The sequence below is a fragment of the Leguminivora glycinivorella genome, chromosome Z, assembly GCF_023078275.1.
Source record: "Leguminivora glycinivorella isolate SPB_JAAS2020 chromosome Z, LegGlyc_1.1, whole genome shotgun sequence".
NCBI lineage: Eukaryota > Metazoa > Arthropoda > Insecta > Lepidoptera > Tortricidae > Leguminivora > Leguminivora glycinivorella.
This window is the reverse complement of record NC_062998.1, coordinates 19,627,462-19,652,660: the sequence shown is the minus strand read 5'-3', so window position 1 is coordinate 19,652,660 and position 25,199 is coordinate 19,627,462. Positions and strand designations below refer to the sequence as shown.

General features: G+C 38.2%; 1 protein-coding gene across 7 annotated transcripts in view; it reads right to left on the bottom strand.

Moving 5' to 3' along the window:
* LOC125241886 (E3 ubiquitin-protein ligase TRIP12) overlaps positions 1 to 25,199 on the bottom strand; it is a 113,416-nt gene that overhangs the window by 56,975 nt on the left and 31,242 nt on the right. The window contains exon 1 of one of the 7 annotated variants that reach the window (XM_048150575.1): positions 108 to 180. The exons of 4 other annotated variants lie outside the window; for them this stretch is intronic. The gene's annotated coding sequence lies outside the window, so the exon portion shown is untranslated. Of the gene's footprint in view, positions 1 to 10; positions 181 to 25,199 lie in introns of those variants that run through there. 2 more of the 7 variants (XM_048150574.1, XM_048150572.1) reach the window with 2 other exon arrangements.

The window sequence follows — 25,199 nt, the reverse complement described above, 5'->3', positions numbered from 1 at the left end:
CTGAGCCCACCTACAGCTTCTACTCAGTGTCCAATCGTCACTGCACAAGAACAAACAAGTCGGATGATACAACTAAACACCACGAAATGTAGATTACTGAAACCTACACGTTTCGTTGAAATTATTGTAATAATGGATGACACATCAAGGACGGCTACGCTACACTTTCAGAGATATTTTTCCAATACATTCCACACAGCTGGCTAGCTGTCAAACGGCAGTGTTGCCATCTAAGGCAACAAAATCTACTAAAACAGAGAGAGATATTGATTTTTGGGATGTTTGTTTACCACTATGTATTAAATTAGTTAATTAAATAAAATGTGTATTGTGTTGATTTTTTACATAATAATGTTTTTTAAACTATATGTATCATGATTTTTAATTATATGGTACTTGTATTTAATAGTTCGCCGAATGGTTGTATTGAGTTTTTTAGGGTTAAACTACAACTTAACTATTTACCTCTCTTTCGAACGTATTATGTGGTTGAAGGCATGTTGAAGGTTTCAAATAAGGGCCCCCACAGACGGGAGACAAAACTGTTTTGTCTCCGTCGCTCGGTCTATGGGCTAGTATGAAGGTGCGCACACGAGGCGACGCAACTTTTCATACAAATACGACGGAGACAAAACAGTTTTGTCTCCCGTCTGTGGAGGCCCTAAAGCTAGGAACATACTACGCGGACGTCCGTCGTAAATCGACCGCGACCGATCAGTGTGCACGGAACAAAACATCCAGCGAGCCAGATTTGGATCGGACGTCCACGCGCTCAAGGCCACGTCCACGTCCGTCGACCGATAGTTTGCACGTTATGTGTCATTTCATTGTCCAGATTCCCGTCCGCGGTCGATTTACGACGGACGTCCGCGTAGTATGTTCCTAGCTTAAAAGTTGAATGTTTTTTTTTTGTAATTTACGCAGTTTTAAATCTTACTTTGATTTGAAACAGATTTTACAACATTGCGAAATCCAGTCAGAACCTAAGGTCAGAACATAGTAACAAACGGGTGGGAATAATAAGTACCTAGTAGGAGTAGCAGACGACACTGAACAAGGAATTTGTAATATTTCTTTTAATGAAAAATATTTCTATTTAATATTTTATATTCAACAATCAATATGTAAAATAGGTTGTCTTCTAAAAAGTTGGTTGCCTAGATTTGAGAATAAAATCTTTTTAATTTTAATAAACGCTCTTTAATTTTATTTTTATTCTGCCTTTGAATAATTTAAATTATTTTATTTTACCGAAAAAGTTATCGTTTAGGTTTATCTTTATTTATTTAAATGTTTTTTCTCACAAACTTTATTGTATACTAGCGGACCGCCCCCGGGTTACGCAAGGGGATTACCTAAATTATAAAAATGGTGATAGTAAGTTATCCGTAAAATATACAACATATGCCATCGCGGACTTTTTTGTAGACCTATATGAGTAATGAGAGTTATCAGAAGTACAATAAAAATCCACCACCGTTTTGATTTATCTCAGTTCAATCCGCATGGGCAATGGGCAGAATATTCGATCGGATTTTCATGTGTTTTTCACCCATTAGGAAGGTTTAGGTTTATTTATTTTTTAATTTGTTTTAAATTGACTGAAATATGACGATATCCGATGTCGTAATATTTCTACAATCATTGCAAGCAAAAGTATTATGAATCGAAATAATCGCAGATAAATATACCTACAGGAAACCTAAGGATCAAATGAAAATTTAGATTTAGAGTAAAGCGCGAGATAGTGATATCTATTTCTATTCTCTTAGTGGAAAGAATTAGAGCAAATAGATATTATTTTTATTCTGAGAAGCAATTTATTTTATACTATTTTATACTATTCTTATAATTTTTAAAAAATACTTTTTGACGAGTGAAATATTGAATGAATTATCTGAAGATAGAAATAAATATATTTTTCATCACACTCGCTCGTAAACGTTGTTATTACATACATGCCTGCATACTACGTAATGAGCTATTTTACCGCCCTAGGGTGCGGCCTTCCACGACCTGTCAAAAATTACAAGATGGCGGACGAATGATCGAAATGTCAGCGTAGGTATTTCAATACATTTAGTTTAAAATTAGGTTATTACTTCACGAGTGTCATGAAAAACATTGTGTATATCACGGGCGGCTGAAGGATTACAATCTCGAGTTATTAGTCCTCCATCTTCGGCGTCGGGCATCAAACAGCCTCTCGTTCGTAATCCTTCACTTTCTGCCCTTAATACGCAATGTACTATTTCTACCTTGTCACTAAAAAAACTTACTTAAACAAAAGTAGTTGTAGCTGTAGTTGAGATAAAATCACAAAACTTGGCATATTTCATACACAACAAAATGAGGGGGTAGCCCATGAGGGGGTGGACCACTCCAATGAACAATGAGCCCAAAAATACCAGGATTTGTGATAGAGTTTTTTTTATATTGATTTCTTCTTCGTGGAATCCAGTGATTAGCAAATGTAAGCGTGAAAAAACACCGAGGGACACACCGGCTGATGTCGTGAGTGTTGTGTGTAGTGTAACGTAGTATATTTTCTTGGTCGTAATTAATATTTTTTTATAAATCTAAAATCGAAATTTCTTTAATTTTATTTTGTTTCAAATCCTGTCTTAGTGCAAAAATACTTGCATCCACGCATGTATGCATTTTTCTGCATAATCTGTGCACGGGTTGCCAGATAGCTAAAAATAACGCGTTGTATGAGATTTTTTAATTGTTACTCCAGTACATTTTTATAAATGAAATTAATATAATTATATAGAAATAATGCAGAAATTTATCTTAAATACATAACAAAATACTGTAATATTAATACTCTAAATAAGAGGCCTGTCTGGAGTGACAATCTTGCTATGTACATCATAGTAAATCTTTCATGACTCTGATGGAGTCTCAAATAAATATAATATATTAATTCGATATATTATGTCTTCCTGGGTTTGTCACCCTATGTCCTTGATTGCTCCATATGCAAATAGGTTAATGATCATGGGTGGTCCATTTCCTTTTATGACCCTTTTGGGTGCACACGCACTTTCTCCACAAGACCATACCGCATGGTGGTCAAAACGGTGGAAGCAGAAGGCCTGCAATAATCCTCGGATTGAGTAAGTATCTGAATTGTTCTGATCAACTCCATAATGGCGTGAAACGTTGTGGGTTTGTTCCTAACCATGTGCTTGGTTATTCACAGGGATGATCTGTCTTCTGCTGTGGGATTGGAGCGCTCCGCTAGGAAATTTCTTTGACCTTCAGCGGTGAGCTAATTTATTAGATTGTCTTCTATTTTGTCATGCTGGTCTTGAGAGCATTAGACTAATGTATTTTTATGTCGCTTTCAGGAGCCGGGATTTATAGATATATATATTATTAACTCTGGAAATCCTTGTGACCGGCGCAAGTTCTGAGTCCTGTTTGCTGGAAGACGGCCTGCCTCTGCCGCATTTGTCTCGGTGTCCACGTGGCACGCGTTCCGGGTTGAAAGTCTCCGCAGTGCAGCCAACATTCCCCGGGAGGTCCCGTGCCACCTTCCACAGCTTTCCCGAAGGTTCACCATCTTAGAGGTCGGTCCAATTTATCCTTCTAATGGTCAGGGCAACTGCGTCAGCTGAAATTTAGTTAGATTAAATTCATAGAGTCAGTAATTTAGAGCAAGCAAATATTTTTGAGAACTGGTACCTAGGTATTTTAGTAGTATAATTTCTAGTTAAAAATTAAGATAACTTGTGTGAAAATTTACTTTGAACCCTTTTAAGCGACCTAGCTTCCCGCTGAGCTCTGTACATTTCATTGGTGTCGAACAAGAGAATTATAGGTCAGTTTTCACACAGTTAGCGCAGTAAGTAAGTAAATTAAGAACCAAGTTAACAACGCTCTTTGGAAACAATATTTTCTATATAAATAAATGTTATAAAATATAAACAATTTACAGTACATTGTGATGCGTCGTCCTACGGGATTGGCGGAATGCTTTCTCAGACCATCGACGGTGTTGAGCATCCTGTTGCATACGTTAGCCGCGCCTTAAATAAATGTGAGCGCAATTACAGCGCCACAGAAAGGGAGGCTCTCGCGGTTTTATTTTCAGTGGAGAAATTTCAGGCATATTTAGGCTCGCGTAAATTTAAAGTGATCACTGATCACGCGTCACTCAAATGGTTCATGAACCTTGAAAACCCGTCAGGGAGGTTAGCTCGTTGGGGTTGCAGACTGTCTCAGTTCGATTTTGAGATTGAGCACAGAAAGGGATCGCTTAACGTTGTGCCTGACGCACTTTCGAGACTTATGAAAGTTGACGCTATAAATGTTACGAATGATGACGCTGAGCCAGACGAATGGTATGACAAGATTGTAAATGGCTGTAGGTCATTTCCCGCGAATTTTCCGAATTTTTGTTTAAAGGACGGGAAACTTTTTAGACTTTCGAAGGCCAAGTATAATTTGTTGCGAGAGTTTGATTGGAAAGAAGTGGTAAAGAAGAGTGATCGAAAGAGAGTTTTGCAGCAAAACCATTGCGAAGCAACTGCAGCTCATTTAGGTGTTTTTAAAACTCATCGCCGGTTGGCGTTGACATACTTTTGGCCCGGTATGTACAAGGATGTAGTCGAGTTCGTAAAGGCTTGCGATGTCTGTGCAGCGTACAAGCACTCGCAGAAACCGACTGCAGGCCTCATGGGACAACCAAAGGTATGTCATCGACCATGGTTGGTAGTTAGTATCGACCTCGTCGGTCCGCTTCCGCGCTCTCGGGCAGGTTATACATTTTTGTTGGTTGTTACATGTTGCTTTTCGAAACATACACTGCTGTTTCCACTTCGCCGCGCTACTAGCGCTTTGGTGGCGAAGCATTTTGAAAACCATGTCATTTTGGAACATGGCGTACCTGAAACCGTGATTTCGGACAACGGAGCGCAATTCACGGGATCAGAGTTTAAGCAGTTATTGAAACGCTACAACGTACCTAACATTTTTTACAGTCCGCGCTATTCTCCGCACGTGAATTTAGTGGAACGTTATAACAAAATTGTAATGACCGCCGTAGCGTCTTACGTAAAGGAAAATCACCGTACATGGGACGAAAAACTGCACCAGATTAGGTTTGCCATAAACAGTGCAGTCAGCGAAACCACCGGGTATTCTCCTTTCTTTTTAGTGCACGCTAGGGAACCGGTCATTAACGGCTCCTTTTATAAAGATACCGATAAACAATATGGTGTAGGTATCCCTAGAGAAGAGTATGCGGGCGAATTTGGTTGTTTGAAAGATATTTTTGAACAGGTTAGGGTACGTATGTTGCAAGCACATGAAACAAATGCCAAGTATTATAATATGAGACGCCGAGAGGCGAGATTTTCGGTTGGGGATATTGTTCAGAAGCGTACGTACACGCAAAGTGACGCTTCTAAGTTTTTTATGTCGAAGCTCGCACCTAAGTATGAACCGTGCAGAGTTAAGAAGGTTTTGTCCCCATTAGTTTATGAGCTCGAAAGGTTGGACGGTCAACCAATCGGGTCGTGGCATATTAAAGACTTTAAGTAGATTTTAACGGGAGTCAGGTTTTGAGGTGGAAGTCATCTCTGGACGCAAAGCCTCGAGCCTATAGGGCTTGTCGCTTTGCCGCCAGGGTTGACAACTGCTGTCACCTAGCTCTCGTAACATAACATATGCGGTTGAAATCGTTAGTAGTGTTAAATATTCGGTAAATATTTAATTCACGAATTTTGTTCGGAACGTGGCGAACAGGAAAGCTGCTTCGTTACTAAGTTTGCATTGTGTGATGTATGTTAGGTATTATGAGCGTTATAACATTTCGGCGTCGGGCGAAATTAGGTATTTTACCCGCCGCGCGAGACCAATATGCCGACCCTTTCTAGCACGTCTTATCACTCGCTCGCACTACAATAATGGACAAAACAATCTTGATCCTTTCTATGGAATTTTGATAACAACCACAATCTACTATCTCGATATAAACTTTTGGTTTCTAATAAACATTATTTTGTACGAAAATACGAGAATATAGCGCGAAATAATATCAATTATGTTAAAATTTATTTAAAAAATTAAAGTTATAATTATAAAAGTAGATCCCATCCCAAATATTTGCTTTTGTTATATGATAAGTATTAGAGTAAAGTATAATTATATTAATATGATGATAAAATAAGACAAATACAATTCTAATTACTTCAAGGTGGTGCTCAGGGTCTGATGATGGAGCCAGATGGTGGTCACCAATACCAATGAACAATATGACTATACAACTTCGTGGTTTACATGTCATTCTAGCATTTTCACTTTCACATTTCAAGTGCATATACCACGAGTATAGGTTTTCGGGTGTGCTGATTTAAAAATTAATGACCGATTTGGAATCTGACATTGCTGACTGTCACTTTGACACAAAAGTCGTCATGGGTGTCGTAAAATAGGTTTTAGGGGGTGCTGATTCCAAAATTAATGGCCAATGTGGAATCTGACATTGCTGACTGTCACTTTGACACAAAAGTCGTCATGGGTGTCGTCAAATAGGTTTGCGGGGTGCTGATTCCAAAATTAATGAACAATGTGGAATCTGACATTGCTGACTGTCACTTTGACACAAAAGTCGTCATGGGTATCGTAAAATAGGTTTTAGGGGGTGCTGATTCCAAAATTAATGACCAATGTGGAATCTGACATTGCTGACTGTCACTTTGACACAAAAGTCGTCATGGGTGTCGTCAAATAGGTTTGCGGGGGTGCTGATTCCAAAATTAATGAACAATGTGGAATCTGACATTGCTGACTGTCACTTTGACACAAAAGTCGTCATGGGTGTCGTAAAATTGGTTTTAGGGGTGCTGATTCCAAAATTAATGACCAATGTGGAATCTAACATTGCTGACTGCCACTTTGACACAAAAGTCATCATGGGTGTCATAAAATAGGTTTTAGGGGGTGCTATTTCCAAAAATAATGACTAATGTGGAATCTAACATTGCTGACTGTCACTTTGACACAAAAGTCGTCATGGGTGTCGTCAAATAGGTTTCCGGAGGTGCTGATTTGAAAATTAATGACCGATTTGGAATCTTGACATTGCTGACTGTCACTTTGACACAAAAGTCGTCATGGGTGTCTTCAAAAAGGTTTCCGGGGGTGCTGATTCCAAAATTAACGACTATTTTGGAATCTCACAGTGCTAATTGTAATTTTGACACAAAAGGAATCATGGGTGTAGTCAAATAGTTTTTAGGGGGCACTGATTCCAAAATTAATGAAATGATTTAAAAGGTAATGACCGATTTGGAACCTGACATTGCACAGTACCCCTGGAAAGGAAACCTATTTGACGACACCCGTAACGACTTTTATGTCAAAGTGACAGTCAGCAATGTCAGATTCCAAATTGATTATTAATATTGAGATCAGTACCCATGAAAACCTATTTGAAGACACCCATGATCACTTTTGTGTCAAAGTGACAGTCAACAGTGTCAGATTCCAAATTGGTCATTAGTTTTCAAACACCTCCGGATACCTATTTGACGACACCCATGACGACTTTTGTGTCAAAGTGACAGTCAGCAATGTCAGATTCCAAATTGGTCACTAATTTTGGAATCAGCACCCCCTAAAACCTATTTTACGACACCCATGACGACTTTTGTGTCAAAGTGACAGTCAGCAATGTCAGATTGAACATTGGTCATTAATTTTGGAATCAGCACCCCCTAAAACCTATTTTACGACACCCATGACGACTTTTGTGTCAGAGTGACAGTCAGCAATGTCAGATTGAATCATTGAACATTGGTCATTAATTTTGGAATCAGCACCCCCTAAAACCTATTTTACGACACCCATGGCGACTTTTGTGTCAGAGTGACAGTCAGCAATGTCAGATTGAACATTGGTCATTAATTTTGGAATCAGCACCCCCTAAAACCTATTTTACGACACCCATGACGACTTTTGTGTCAAAGTGACAGTCAGCAATGTCAGATTCCACATTGGTCATTAATTTTGGAATCAGCACCCCCTAAAACCTATTTTACGACACCCATGACGACTTTTGTGTCAAAGTGACAGTCAGCAATGTCAGATTCCAAATTGGTCATTAATTTTGGAATCAGCACCCCCTAAAACCTATTTTACGACACCCATGACGACTTTTGTGTCAGAGTGACAGTCAGCAATGTCAGATTGAACATTAGTCATTAATTTTGGAATCAGCACCTCCTAAAACCTATTTTACGACACCCATGACGACTTTTGTGTCAAAGTGACAGTCAGCAATGTCAGATTCCACATTGGTCATTAATTTTGGAATCAGCACCCCTAAAACCTATTTTACGACACCCATGACGACTTTTGTGTCAGAGTGACAGTCAGCAATGTCAGATTGAACATTGGTCATTAATTTTGGAATCAGCACCCCCTAAAACCTATTTTACGACACCCATGACGACTTTTGTGTCAAAGTGACAGTCAGCAATGTCAGATTCCACATTGGTCATTAATTTTGGAATCAGCACCCCCTAAAACCTATTTTACGACACCCATGACGACTTTTGTGTCAGAGTGACAGTCAGCAATGTCAGATTGAACATTGGTCATTAATTTTGGAATCAGCACCCCTAAAACCTATTTTACGATACCCATGACGACTTTTGTGTCAAAGTGACAGTCAGCAATGTCAGATTCCACATTGGTCATTAATTTTGGAATCAGCACCCCTAAAACCTATTTTACGACACCCATGACGACTTTTGTGTCAAAGTGACAGTCAGCAATGTCAGATTCCAAATTGGTCATTAATTTTGGAATCAGCACCCCCTAAAACCTATTTTACGACACCCATGACGACTTTTGTGTCAGAGTGACAGTCAGCAATGTCAGATTGAACATTAGTCATTAATTTTGGAATCAGCACCTCCTAAAACCTATTTTACGACACCCATGACGACTTTTGTGTCAAAGTGACAGTGAGCAATGTCAGATTCCAAATTGATCATTCATTTTGGAATCAGCACCCCCTAAAACCTATTTTACGACACCCATGACGACTTTTGTGTCAGAGTGACAGTCAGCAATGTCAGATTGAACATTAGTCATTAATTTTGGAATCAGCACCTCCTAAAACCTATTTTACGACACCCATGACGACTTTTGTGTCAAAGTGACAGTCAGCAATGTCAGATTCCACATTGGTCATTAATTTTGGAATCAGCACCCCCTAAAACCTATTTTACGACACCCATGACGACTTTTGTGTCAGAGTGACAGTCAGCAATGTCAGATTGAACATTGGTCATTAATTTTGGAATCAGCACCCCCTAAAACCTATTTTACGACACCCATGACGACTTTTGTGTCAAAGTGACAGTCAGCAATGTCAGATTCCACATTGGTCATTAATTTTGGAATCAGCACCCCCTAAAACCTATTTTACGACACCCATGACGACTTTTGTGTCAGAGTGACAGTCAGCAATGTCAGATTGAACATTGGTCATTAATTTTGGAATCAGCACCCCCTAAAACCTATTTTACGATACCCATGACGACTTTTGTGTCAAAGTGACAGTCAGCAATGTCAGATTCCACATTGGTCATTAATTTTGGAATCAGCACCCCCTAAAACCTATTTTACGACACCCATGACGACTTTTGTGTCAAAGTGACAGTCAGCAATGTCAGATTCCAAATTGGTCATTAATTTTGGAATCAGCACCCCCTAAAACCTATTTTACGACACCCATGACGACTTTTGTGTCAGAGTGACAGTCAGCAATGTCAGATTGAACATTAGTCATTAATTTTGGAATCAGCACCTCCTAAAACCTATTTTACGACACCCATGACGACTTTTGTGTCAAAGTGACAGTCAGCAATGTCAGATTCCACATTGGTCATTAATTTTGGAATCAGCACCCCCTAAAACCTATTTTACGACACCCATGACGACTTTTGTGTCAAAGTGACAGTGAGCAATGTCAGATTCCAAATTGATCATTCATTTTGGAATCAGCACCCCCTAAAACCTATTTTACGACACCCATGACGACTTTTGTGTCAGAGTGACAGTCAGCAATGTCAGATTGAACATTAGTCATTAATTTTGGAATCAGCACCTCCTAAAACCTATTTTACGACACCCATGACGACTTTTGTGTCAAAGTGACAGTCAGCAATCTGAGGTACTACATATTCGTAATCTGAAAGTAATAAAGTCAATAATTTCAGTTATTTTGAATCGACTATGATTCCAAATTATTGGTAATAGTAATGATTGTATAGATGATTAGTGATTCCTTTACATGTAATGGTAATTTACCGTTTCACTTGATTACATTACAAGTAATCTGACACCCAGTAGTGTCAGATTACAAAGTAAAATCAAGTAATCGTGTAATCCGGAATCGATTACGATTTCCCCATCTCTGGGTTTAGTTATATGGTTCATTGGTACTGGTGACCACCATCTGGCTCCATCATCAGACCCTGAGTACCACCTCTTGTCAAAGGTCTTGTTGAGACGAACCCAACGAGCCTAAACACGAAGTCGTTTACTTACATGGTTCACTGGTACTGGTGACCACCTTCTGGCTCCATCATCAGATCCCGAGTACCATCTTGATGTGTCTTATCATCTTGACCGTATTGTAATTTTCACATTTTTATCATCACAACGTTGTAATACTTTAACATTTAAACATAACAAAGTATTACAAAAGCAAATATTTACGGATCTAGGATCAAATTCGTTGGTCGCTGTTTACACACACACAATGCGAGGATAGCCCGTGTAGAAACAAGGCGTCCGACCCACACAACAATAAATATTCTCGACGTTTGCGATGAAAACTCGGAGACCAAAGCGACATACGTCTTACCTCCTCGAGCTCCGGCGCGGCACTGAAATCGCAGGCGTCCGTCGCCGGTAAAATAGCGACAGGAAGGCTAGTTTTCAAAAAATTGGCAAAAAATCATGATAAAATATTATAACGACAAATGGATAACAGCAGTTTAAGCACATTGTGCAGATTATTTATATACTAAAATAACTTCGATAACATGTAGATTTTCGGAGAAATGATCACTTGTTTCGATGTATTTTCAAGACAAAATTGAGTTCGTTTTACTTTCAATTTCTCAATTTCAAAGGATTAAATGATAAATATTGTTTAATGGGCCTTAAGTACAAGATATTTGGAACTTAAATTTACCTCATTTATGAGAGTGATCTTATCAAATTGTACATAATAAGAGCTCCGAATTCTGTGCTTCACGCGGTTTTTCCTAAACGAGCATCAGAAAAACAATCATTACTAATTGAAAAAGCTTTTTTTTTCATATGTTTTTTATTTAACCGACAGTTAATAAGATGTTCTAACTGAAACAAGTACTTTCACTGTCTTTTAGTATGAGTAAAGTGTACAATTTTGTCGATAAATATTGTGCATTTTACAATATATCGCCTTTTTTTGTCATAGCGCTCTTAAGAATGCGTGAAGTATGTTAGGCGCGATCGATACTGTGCTCAGTCTTAAATCGAATTGGGCTGTAGGTACTTATAGTTTGGTTAAGAGTTTGGAAGAGTTATCCTTGGACGCACGATCCCTCGTCTAGTACCTGTCGTCGTGCCGCCAAGGACGACAAACCACTCACCAGCTACTGTGCCTCTCAACCTCAAGGTCAGAGCCGTCTTTAATATGACCAAATAGCAACATTTGTTGCAAAAATTTTGTCAGGTACTACCATACCGGACAAACACAGAAATAGTACGTTTTTTTTTGTATTTTGTTAGCGTATCCTTTAGGTAACGCGTCGTTAGGCTAAATACCTAACGTTTTAGTTTAGGTACTATTTCGCATGTTGCCACGCCTAGTTTTTGTTTACGGTATACCATGTTTTGTGGGTGTTGTGCAACATGATTTTGGATGTTTCGTTTCCTCCGACAAGTTAGTCGGGGACACGCTTTTGGAATATTTAGGAGTTTAACTAAGAGGGATTAAAACTTAGATTTTGACGATTTTGTTTTGTTTGGAACTTAGGTTCTTTGGATTTCGGAGTCGGCCCATAGTTTATGGACTAGACATTTTCATTTTGCCCGGACAAGCAGAGTATATTTTAAGGAATGCTGATCAGCGGTCCTGGCGTTGAATATTGGCTTTCTTAGCACAAGGTGCTACATCGCGTTGTGCTGAGAACGCCAACGGTTCGTTCACTGGTTGTTAGGTATTACGGAGGTTTTTTCTATGTGTTGCGCGGTTGGCCTCATAGTTTTTTTTACCTGCCGTTATTGGTTACGTGGGTTCGAGATTTTTTAGTTTTGAGTTTTGTGGATATGGCCTTTCAGGCAAGTTGTTGAAAATGGTAGAATTGTTTAAAAGTTAGGAAGCTTTGATGGGTTTGTGTAGACATTTTTTTGAAATAAAATCTCGAAGCCTCGTTTTGTTTTTCCCTTTTTCATTGTCCTTCTGGGATACTATTTCTTTTAGTATTATAGTTTAGTTTTCTTGCCTTAGGGTTGTTTGTTGCCTTGGTTCCTCACAGTTCAATGTGATGAAAGCCGCTGGGGACAGCGGGCGGTTCACCTACGTTGAACCTTTAAATCGCGGAGGGAGGTATTGTAACGTAGTATATTTTCTTGGTCGTAATTAATATTTTTTTATAAATCTAAAATCGAAATTTCTTTAATTTTATTTTGTTTCAAATCCTGTCTTAGTGCAAAAATACTTGCATCCACGCATGTATGCATTTTTCTGCATAATCTGTGCACGGGTTGCCAGATAGCTAAAAATAACGCGTTGTATGAGATTTTTTAATTGTTACTCCAGTACATTTTTATAAATGAAATTAATATAATTATATAGAAATAATGCAGAAATTTATCTTAAATACATAACAAAATACTGTAATATTAATACTCTAAATAAGAGGCCTGTCTGGAGTGACAATCTTGCTATGTACATCATAGTAAATCTTTCATGACTCTGATGGAGTCTCAAATAAATATAATATATTAATTCGATATATTATGTCTTCCTGGGTTTGTCACCCTATGTCCTTGATTGCTCCATATGCAAATAGGTTAATGATCATGGGTGGTCCATTTCCTTTTTGACCCTTTTGGGTGCACACGCACTTTCTCCACAAGACCATACCGCATGGTGGTCAAAACGGTGGAAGCAGAAGGCCTGCAATAATCCTCGGATTGAGTAAGTATCTGAATTGTTCTGATCAACTCCATAATGGCGTGAAACGTTGTGGGTTTGTTCCTAACCATGTGCTTGGTTATTCACAGGGATGATCTGTCTTCTGCTGTGGGATTGGGAGCGCTCCGCTAGGAAATTTCTTTGACCTTCAGCGGTGAGCTAATTTATTAGATTGTCTTCTATTTTGTCATGCTGGTCTTGAGAGCATTAGACTAATGTATTTTTATGTCGCTTTCAGGAGCCGGGATTTATAGATATATATATTATTAACTCTGGAAATCCTTGTGACCGGCGCAAGTTCTGAGTCCTGTTTGCTGGAAGACGGCCTGCCTCTGCCGCATTTGTCTCGGTGTCCACGTGGCACGCGTTCCGGGTTGAAAGTCTCCGCAGTGCAGCCAACATTCCCCGGGAGGTCCCGTGCCACCTTCCACAGCTTTCCCGAAGGTTCACCATCTTAGAGGTCGGTCCAATTTATCCTTCTAATGGTCAGGGCAACTGCGTCAGCTGAAATTTAGTTAGATTAAATTCATAGAGTCAGTAATTTAGAGCAAGCAAATATTTTTGAGAACTGGTACCTAGGTATTTTAGTAGTATAATTTCTAGTTAAAAATTAAGATAACTTGTGTGAAAATTTACTTTGAACCCTTTTAAGCGACCTAGCTTCCCGCTGAGCTCTGTACATTTCATTGGTGTCGAACAAGAGAATTATAGGTCAGTTTTCACACAGTTAGCGCAGTAAGTAAGTAAATTAAGAACCAAGTTAACAACGCTCTTTGGAAACAATATTTTCTATATAAATAAATGTTATAAAATATAAACAATCTTAAATTATTTATCTCCACATATACTTCCCCTAGCAAGCTTATTTCGACACCGTTTTTTATTATTTTCAGTTTTAGTATTTTTTTCTATTATTATCACTTGTGTCCTTAATTTTGTACAGCCGGAGCTTTTAGTTTATTTACCAGTAAGGCACCCTGTGATAGTAGGCAAAGTGACAACCCTAGCGCAAAAGTGAATAATCAAGAACAAGTGCGGGTAGTTCGAGAAACTCGCGCGGCTAGAAGATGTTGATGCAATTCCTCGCCAGTCTACCCGTGACCACGAACATAATGTGATGTTCGAAACGTCGGGCCAAATATAAATGTAAGTGTTTACGTGATTAAGTCCCGTTTTGTTCTAAAATTAAGAGTTTTTTTTTCTTGAATACGCCCAGGGACCCCTTGTCTCCAGGCCCCGTAGCCAAATGGCATTTGGCCATGGCCAAACGGCACAGAAATGCAGTCTGGCTTTGTCGAGCCAATACGCAAGAGAGATAGATAGCTACGAAAGAGATATTATCGTGAGCGTTTGTGCATTCGGCTACGCACACTGTTCTGTTACACTGCAGGGAGAGCGTTAGCAACGGAGGTCGGAGTTGGACCGACGCCGCCGCCGCGCTACGTTTCTCTCGCTACGATCTCGTTCATAACCACATTATGCAGTTCTATATTTAGGACGGCGAGCAGAGCGGAGGCGATTAACGGAGCGGACGGTTTGCTCGCGGGGAATGCTTCGACGCCTGTGCTCTCCCGTTTTCAACAAATTACAAACAAAAATGCAATTGAATAAATAGTACGGATACAGAACAAAGGTTCATACTAAGATACTATACAGTATTATTATTAGTATACATACTTAATGATATAATATAGTATGTTCCAGTAGACGATATCTACGTATAGAAATAGAAGGTACGACTATCTACTTGTAACGTAGACCTTTAGTACGTTAAATAAAAAAACTAAGTTTTCTTAAAACCCGATATGGCGAATATTTAGAAACAATACAATTGGCTTTTTGCATAATTAAAATTGTTAGATTTATTTTTGGTGAAATTTAGATCATGTTCGTGATTTTCTACTAAGCGAAAATATAAAAACACAGAATTCGAATCGATTTATAAGCTATTTTTTGTCCATCCAACTCGCCTCAACTTCAAATCTGTTCACTGAGCCTACTGCACCTGCGGCTGCACCTCAAGTGAGTGGTAAGTCGTACAGATATAGCGTATAACACATTCTGACGGTGTATGTGCTCACCCAATGTTTACAGGTTCACACCCAGAAAACACCTCGGCACTGCCCCAGCCAAGCTATGTAGTGTGCACAGCTCAAACGGAGAGTATAAGTCAAGCACTACTAAAAGTACTAAATATTAGCAAAATGTTGTTTTACTGCATTGAAAAAAAAAAAAAACATATTCGTGAACTTTACCAATTATCAGCTTTGCACGCACGAGCATGCCTATAACATTTGTAGGTATCTATAAATATATAGGTACAAGTATATTAGATATGAACAACATCGAGTACTGCACAGGACAGGGCAGGCAGGTCAATAAATGATAATTATTGTGGCTCTGTGCACTGCCGTTGTAACGAGTCGATTTGTTTGATAGCATATCAACAGCATATACCTTTCAGTGTGTTTAATTCTTAGTTTGATACACATATCTGTTTATTTAATACGGTTGCTCAAAGTCCGCTCAAAATCGTACTCGGGGGAATATTAAGTACTTAAAAATGAGGGATGTCTGATAATTTTAAAAGTGGCTGATATTTTTTCTGGTGATAGGAATAACCCTCGGAGGAAATATAGACTGGAGTAGCCTTTCAGTTACTTACCCCTCTGCCAAAAAACTTGAACAAATGTTCATAAAGTCACGTAAATACAATTTCACAATCGATTCATGCTCATTCACAGAATCGCCACGACACATATCACTGGTAATTAAAAATGCCCGCGTGTGCTGTGAACACTTGTAAAAGCGCAAAAAGATGGCATAATATTCCATTTGTAAGTAATTTTAATATTGTTGTGTTACTGTTTTTATTATCTAAATGATAATATTTTTGTCATACGTCATCGAATATCGATTTATGTGATCGAATGCAATCGATTTGAAATTTGTTGGTGGGTAGAAATTACGTCACGAACACTCCCCACGAGACTTCGATTTTTTGCTGTTTAAGAAGTTACCTAATGTGGTTTAAAATAGGGTCGATATTTATATATCAATTTATTCATAAAAAGACGCACTGCCCACGAGACTTCATTTACAGTAGAACCCGGTTAAAACGATCACGTTTAATACGATTTCCCGCATATTACGCCATTTTACGCCGGTCCCTGCAATTTGAGACTTGTTTTCAGACATTTTTTCACGGTTAATACGACTCGCGTCCCCGCTTAATACATCATCTAAAACCACCCACCTTGCATTACTTTACAACTTTATTTATGCGGGTGACAAAAATCGGAACTAATTGTACTGTACTAATTACGCGATTTTGGCGACACCGCCACCCGTAAAGATAAATTTCTAATTTGTCGTCCTAACTCAGCGGCTAGTGCGATAGTTCGTACCTACCTACATACACTTCGCTCATTATCACTGCTGCGGTGTTGAGTTTCTGAATTCTTTGTCCCATCTTTGGTTCAGTGATGTCAAAAATAAGAAGAAAAGCATTATCGCTCCAAGAAAAAGTAACCATGAATATTAAAAGTTTACGATGAAACACATTTTTTTCACGTTTAATACGATTTCCCGTATAAAACGCTTTTTTGGCTGAGTCCCCTCAGAATCGTTTTAAGCGGGTTCTACTGTATATATTTTGTAAGAATTAACCTCATTGCAATTAGAATAGAGCATATAATAATATTGACAAGAATAATTGAAAATTAGAAAAATAATTTGACCGAGACTTGTCTTAGAGATGTGGGCATGGTCGATAAAATACCAAATATCGATAAAAAAGTATGATTTGCAAACCTTGATCACACAATTCATTTGAAATATATTTGCAATTTTCCGAAAGAGAATGATTTGAGTTTTATTACATGTACTTAATAAACTTTTCACTTTGAACCAGTATTGATAACAGTTAATGAAGACTAAACCATTTCTAGTTTATTTATTTAACCAAGTTTGTTTATAATGATTTAGTACCACCAACCGCAGTAAACGTTGTTGATTAGTTAGTCTGGAAAAATAAATTAATGTTTTGTCAAAATGTCAAATATTTCTTTACCTACTAATCGTATTATCCATCGCTAGTCCACCCGCGTGATACCTACTACCCAGGATTGTCATTAGTGAATCTTAATATGATTATAATAGTGCCAAACATTAAACAGATCTAGAAAAAACAACGACATCATTAAAATTATAATTTGCTTGATTAATTATTATCGACTTCTGTTATCGATGCCTGCCTCATTCCTATAGTTTGAGACACACACGTGCGCATTTAGTGTCCGTACACACTGTGTTTCTACGAAGTATTTCCAAGTGTGATATGTCTGTGTGCATCATAATGAGCATGTGTTATTTTTTTATCATAATGTGCGTGTGTATTGACAATAATATTTTTTGCATTTGTGAGTACTCCTTTACATGTGTTATTTCCTCACCTCCCGCGAATCTTGGCAGAATTATTTGTACGTAGACGCAACATGAAGGCTACTCCAGTCTATATTTCCTCCGAGGAATAACCATTTCTAATTACAGAAAAAAGTTACAGATTTTTTGGTAGCACCATACATTTTATAAAAATAAAAACGTGTTGCTTGACTGCGCGTACGACCCACTTCGGCTGTTATGAGATTTGTCTTAGTCTTTAAAAAAATTCCTAATTGAATCTGTGCAGGCCACGGACACTGACAGTTGATTGTCAGCTTGACATTTTTCTCGGAGAATTCATAACCTTATCTGGTGAACTATTTATTACTGTTTTCGACTCATTTTCTCTCCCTGGCCTCTGATTTTGCCTCCTTCTACGACTACCTTCGCTCTCGAACCCCGGACGTTGATTTTACTGGCTTAAAACGACGACCTTTGATTTTAACCTCTGGACCTGATTCTGCTTGCATTAACGAAGACGTTTGCTTTTAAACACTGGATCTGATCCTGCTGAACTGTTTACGATCCGTTTTGCCTCCCTGACTTCTGATTTTGCTTGATATAAGGACGATCATCGCTTTTAAGTTCCGGACACTATTTGTTATAATGAATACAAGTACATAAACACGATATAAGGATCCCAAAACATGCTTTATACCAACTTGTTCTAAAACCAACCAGAAAAACCCAGATTTAAAATTGTTCATATTAAGAAAGGAGCTGAAGGAAAGTTCGTGTCAATAGGTTGGCAGGAACTGCCCAACCAGAGTGCGATTTTGCTGTGAAGACCACCTGAGTGTAAGATACCGTGTCTTGTTTACCAACCTTAAAATGCAGTTACACACTGGCAATAATATCATAAAAAAGAAAGCCATAAATATCTGACACGGTGGCATTTTATAAAATGTGTATTTTTTGGATAGACCAATAGGAAAAATATGGTAAAATACATTTTTTTTTATAATTTGCAATGTCCTATAATAAAATACAATTGATTTATTTTATTGTGTTGTTTTATTTTACTTCTGAGTTGTAGGTGTGTGTCATGTGTGTTGAGTTACTGTCAAGTTACTATCAAATTCAGTCGGCTATGGCTTTCCATATTCTTCTATAGCCCTCCATACTGTTAAAGCATGATTAACAGCACTATAGTAGATTGTGTTACGAGGGAGCAAAATTGCATATTTATAGCGAGGATATAAATTGAATTGTGAACGAAGTGAAGTATTCTATATGTAATTGAATACTGAGTGTAGTGACTGGGATTCAAAAAGAAAGGATTATTTTCTTCCCTGCACTGCGAGGAGGGTGCAAAGATGCACTTTTCCTCTTTGCTATTAGGGACCAAAGTGATACTTTTCCCTTCAAGGACACATTTTTTTTACATGGTTACATAACATACCATTTTTAGGGTTCCGTACCAAAAAGGTACAACAGGAACCCTTATGGTGCGACTCTGTCCGTCTGTCACATTCCTAAATATCTCGAGAACTACTAATGCTATCAACTTGAAATTTGGAATAGTTGTGAACATTGTAAACCTCTACAAATAGAAAGTATATTTTTTTTAAATATATTAATTTTAATTGTAGAAAATGGCCAAAATGAAAGGGGGGCAAACTGTAAATTTCAAGTTACTAGGTCAAGTGGGGTATCGTTGGAAAGAGCTCAAATTGAACGTAAATAAACTATTTTTTATAATTTTTTTGTTGTGGAAAAAAAAAGAATTTTGAAGGAAAATGTAAAAAAAATACCGTTCCCCCCCCTTATCTCCGAAGTTTACCAACGAAAAATTATGAAAATTTTAGTAAACATTGGTTTTATGCTATATATTACAGGAAAAATATAATCGTGTTTGTATTTTGAACACTTTTTTTTAATTCACAAAAAAGTTTTCAGATTTTTACTTTCAATTTACCCACCCTTGCGGATGTATATCGTACTTAAAATTAATACGAGATGTTACGTAAACCATCTTCTGTCCAATAAAGTAAAAACTGTTTAAATCGGTTAACATTATAAAGAATTATCCCTGAAAAACCAGGTCGCGCAAATTAGTTAGCAAATTGACCGGGAGATGGCGCTATACACTATAATACTCATTAGTGCCTATACTTTTGTCTTCTAGTCAAGTCATTAGAGTTATATGAAAATATGAGATTATTTTTACTAGGTATAGTTTGAAAGAAAGTTTGTACGGAACCCTCGGTGGGCGAGTCCGACTCGCACTTGGCCGGTTTTTTATGTTCATATAACATATCATTATATATAAATTTCCTAAAAGTTGATGTTAATATGTGTAGCAAATTTAATTCCACCTTGTGTCTTAACACTTGAATCCCTCACTACGCTCAGGATTAAATTTAAGAATACCTTGCTACACTCAAGATATATATCTCATTTTTCTCCCTTGTTGCACAATCTACTATTGCTACCATTTGACACTTTTTTTTCACATCATTTCCTGATTCATATTTTGGTATTTGCTTATATACCAAAATATGAATCAGGTCTGTTGTAAAAATATTATGCACTTAATCAACACAATTTTTTTATGTGCAAACACTTTCCGTGGCGTTAATATTTTATACAGGCCAGACAAAGTTATTGAACAGAAAAGTGTCACTTAATTCCCTCCTAACAGGGCCGAAAAGTACCCTTTCTGAATGGGTGATGTGAAAAGCAGTAGGTGTCACATCGCAAACTCATTTCCTTTTTGAGCACTAACTACTTAAAGCAGACAATAAACCAACAATCTAAAGTTATTTGTTTAGGGCACAGGTCCTTCTCTAGTTCTCATCTGTAGGCAGGTGCTCTTATGAATCACTACTAGGAGTTAGCCTGTTTTCACATTACCCGATCCGATATCGGATGTTGGAAGGATTTCAATGGAAAAAATCCAAGACGACGCCTGTAATGTATGGGATATCGGTCCAACATCCGGTATTGGATCGAATAATGTGAAAACGTGCTTATGGGTGCTAAAATGAGTAATAATGTTAAATATAGATCAAGACAAATTTATGTTTATTACACTCATTAACATGTAGTTGCACTTTTCAAAATTAATGGGATACACATTCTCTGTCCAAAATATCTCTGCATCTTTCATCAATTTCTTCTTCACAGGCATTGTGTTTGTCGCTGTTCCACATTTTGGCAAATTAGATGAACTAGCTCTTACAAAATCGCTAGTACCTATCCACGTTTTCCCAATTCAATGGGCTTAAAAATTGTAATCAGGTCCGGGGTTCAACGCAAAGGCCGTCGGCAGCAAGCAGGGCAAGCACACGTCTTCGTTAATGCAAGTAGAATCAGGTCCAGGGTTTAAAATCAAAGGTCGTCGTTTTAAGCCAGTAAAATCACGGTCCGGGGTTCGAGAGCGAAGGTAGTCGTAGAAGGAGGCAAAATCAGAGGCCAGGGAGAGAAAATGAGTCAAAAAAAGAAATTAATAGTTCAGGTTCAGTTTTTAAAATTAAATGGCTTCAGTCCATTGGGACTATTTCGCCAGTGTCAAGGTGATATGAGCTAATATTAGTAATTTTTGTACGGTAAGTACGACATTGTACGGTGACTTAGCACTTGTAAATTGATAGCTAGATTTTACAAGAGCACGTGGACTACCGGCCGTTTACGACAAAAAAGAGGCTAAACGCGTTTCGAGAACAATTCTTCATCAGCTTCTCACTACACCATTAGTTTACTGCATAATACGCTATCAATATTACACTTTAAACAACATTAATGAGTAAAAGAAAAATAAATTATTCACGACACGAAACCGCTATGATGGCGTCCCAACCGGAAGATAATAAATAGTTAAAATAGTTTACCAGATAATTCTCCGAGAAAAATGTCAAGTTGACAATCAACTGTCAGTGTCTGTGGCCAGCACAGATTCAAAATGGATTTTTTTTAAAGACTAAGACAAATCTCATAACAGCCGAAGTGGGTCGTACGCGCAGTCGAGCAACACGTTTTTATTTTTATAAAATGTATGGTGCTACCAAAAAATCTGTAACTTTTTTCTGTAATTAGAAATGGTTATTCCTATCACCAGAAAAAATATCACCCACTTTTCAAATTTTCAGACATCCCCCATTGAGTAGCATCAGCATTACATTACATAGTATAAGCCCAGGCTCATGCACTTTTTCTATAAATATTTCTAAATTACACGAGTGCTGTTGACGAAACATTTTGGTTTGAATGTCTCTATCTACATCTACAGGGTGTTTGGACCCGGATGCAAAGCCAGGCCATTTAGTTATAAATGTATTGGGAAAATTTTAGTTTTTTTTTATCTTCCTAAGAAATCACTCGAAACATTTTTATTAATGTAATTAAATGTTTAAATCGCTGTAGTTGTTTTTTATTGGGCACAGATGTTCCAAATTACTTTTATTTATGATGTACAATAAACATTGTAGAATACGAAATAAAACAAAAAAAAAATGATACCTACAGTAAAAAAGAATTAATTACTATTATCGATTTAGTTTAAAATTTTGCGAGTTTTCATCGACAAATCAGGGGCGGCTCACTTCGCGGTTCTATCGCCGCGCTACAAGTAGATGTCGGTGGCCGAGAGTTCGCGGCCCATTCAGTGGTGATGGCCTTCGCGCGACGCAATAAAATTCAATGTCGGCTGCTCGCGTGAGGTCCGTTTGTTACCTCCCGGACCACCAGGTTGAATTCCTAAAATGTTGAAATCCCGAAACGTTGACTTTCCCAGAATGTTGATTTTTTTCAGTTTCGCAAAATGTTGAATTCTCATAACGTTGAAATATCAAAAAGTTGAATTCTCAAAATGTATACTTTCAACATTTTGGGATTTCAACATTTTAGGAACTCAAGTTTATATTCCTGGAATCTTTTTTTAACATGGGTATTTTTGAATATGATTTCTACTCAGAATCGCGTTTTAACATTCAACATCCTGCAAATTCAACTTTTTGCAAATCCAACATTTTAGGAATTCAACTTGGTGGTCCTGTTTGTTAATGTAGGTAAGAAATTAAAATGGCGGCATATTGTGAACATCAAAGGAGTGAGCCTTCTGTACTTGTACTATTATATATTCTGTGGACAAATCACAAAACATAAAAAAACGAATAAAATTTGTTTAAGACATGTATTATTATAGATTGTAGCTAAGAATGTTCTAAATGACCTATAAGACTATCACCTAGGTTCGGCTTTGCATCCGGGTACCACTACCAAAGAGCCTGTAGTGGTTGAGGCAGTCTGTGGGCCTACACAACTCGGGGAGTCGCTGACCGCTCGCGGGGAATCGCCGTGTCCGGTCGGCGGCGCCCCCGGCCCGTTTCTACCTGCCTGTGGGGCAAGCACATGACGGGCGCGACAGTATCGTGTGCTTGCCCTGCTTAATAGCGCACAGCGAATTGCCATTGTAAGAATGACAGTCAACCTAAAATACGGATGTTAGGTTAAACTTAAGATAAAACGCGGAATGTTTCACAGCACAACCAGGTCAACATGAGTTTGTTTTGTATTATATGTTGTTTTAAAAAAAATCTCACGTAGGTACAAATCTCTGTCCATGACACTTTCATGGTTCAACGTTTCCATCACACATCATCCTCCTTGCGTTATCCCGGCATTTGCCACGGCTCATGGGAGCCTGGGGTCCGCTTTGACAACTAATCCCATCACACACATACAATAAATTAAAATAAGTCCAAGGTGAAGTAAACGTTTGTATGTATATTTCCGCGCTGCGCGCCGCACTCCGCACCATGTGAAAGCGAGCGCGAGGGAACCTGCCGCCATCGCCAGTGCCGCTGCCGCCCAACCGAGGCGTAAACAACAAAAACAACTCGAGCCGGAGTCGGTGATTTGCGATTTTAAAATGACCTTCCTTGACTCCGGCCGCTTATCTCCTCCCTCCCTTCCGATTCCGACTCATTGTTATAATATTGAAGGTGTAAAAATATTGGTGTTAAAAAGTTGGTGTAAAGTATGTCCCCATAGCTCCTATGTCGACGAATTAAACGTTATGGGACATATTTTCACTCTTGACTATACCCTATACAGTGGAAACTGGATAAGTGGAACCTGGGTAAGTGGAAAACCTCTTTAAGTGGACCCAAGGTCTCAGTCCCAGTCCCTTAGCGACGAATTACCTCTACAAGTGGAATTTTGGGACCTCTATAAGCGGAATCCAGTTTTTCGGAAATATGTATGTAATGTTTGTGTGTACATGCATATTAGATAAAAGGTGATTATTTAAGTCTTGATCGTTTATTTGACCATATATATTATGTGAACTCTATAAGCGACATTACTAGCAACCACAACCTCTGTTAGCGAGAGCCTCTGTAAGTGAGAACACTTTTTATTTGAACCTGGTTAAGCGGAAAACTGGATAAATGGAAAACCTGGATAAGCGAAACTAAACAGCCGGTCCCTTGCGATTCCACTTATACAGTTTCCACTGTATATGTATAATATAACCTATGTTTGACAAATTTTCATATATCTACGTATACATAGTAAGTTGTCATTTTGCGTTCGTAAAGTAGGGCATTATGCGTCTAACACAAATTAAGGTTTCGAGACTGAACCTTAGGAAGTGATACTTTAAAACAGCGTAATCCCATAAAAACAATAAAATAAATGACTTATATTCTAGACAATAACTTAGGACTTATAACAATAAAATAGGTTTTTAATACTTTCTATCATAATACTCACTAGTTGACAAAGATGGCCAACAACGGCGGCCAAGGCAATGAGCAGTAAAGCCGATTATGGTAGATAGTAGGTTGTTCGTTGTGCCATTATTTGTTCAAACTTACTAGTATTGTTATAAGTACTTATTGATCTTAAATAACTAAAACAGTCTTGCAGGTAGAATATCTTTTGTTGCAAAAACAATTTAACTGTGGACTGTTTTAACTTTTAAGCTTACTGTGAAGTTTTAGTCCTACTTATAATAATAGTTTATTGTTTTATTAGATAGATATGGACAGAACCTGTTACAAAAACTTTGATTTAAATGTGAAGTTTGACTTGAGCTTATAATAACCTAAACTAACCACAAAATTAAAATTTTGAAAGAACCCCCGACCGCGACATAGTTGACCGATTTTCATGAAACATGGCTAAGAACACTCCCGACTAACTCAGCTTTCAGACAAAAAAATCTAAATCAGTTCATCCGTTCGGGAGCTACGATGCCACAAACAGACACACACACACACAGAGAGACAAACAGACAGACAGACAAACACACAGACAGACACGTCAAACTTCACCCCTTCGTTTTTGCGTCGGGGGTTAAAAATACAACATGGTGGGTATCAGTTCAGGGAGATTTGATCGTTAAGGGTGACGTTTTATGGTGCAGAGTTGCGCCGGAGTGGGTGCCCGGGGCCGGGGCCGGAGCCGGGGCTGCGCTGCGCCCAAGGCCGCGGGTCGACAACCCGGTCGTGCTGCAGCGGCCACGTGCGAAACCCGCTTGCCTCGGCTACATCCAAATCCAACGCGACTGCCGAGACCAGTGTCGCGAGTG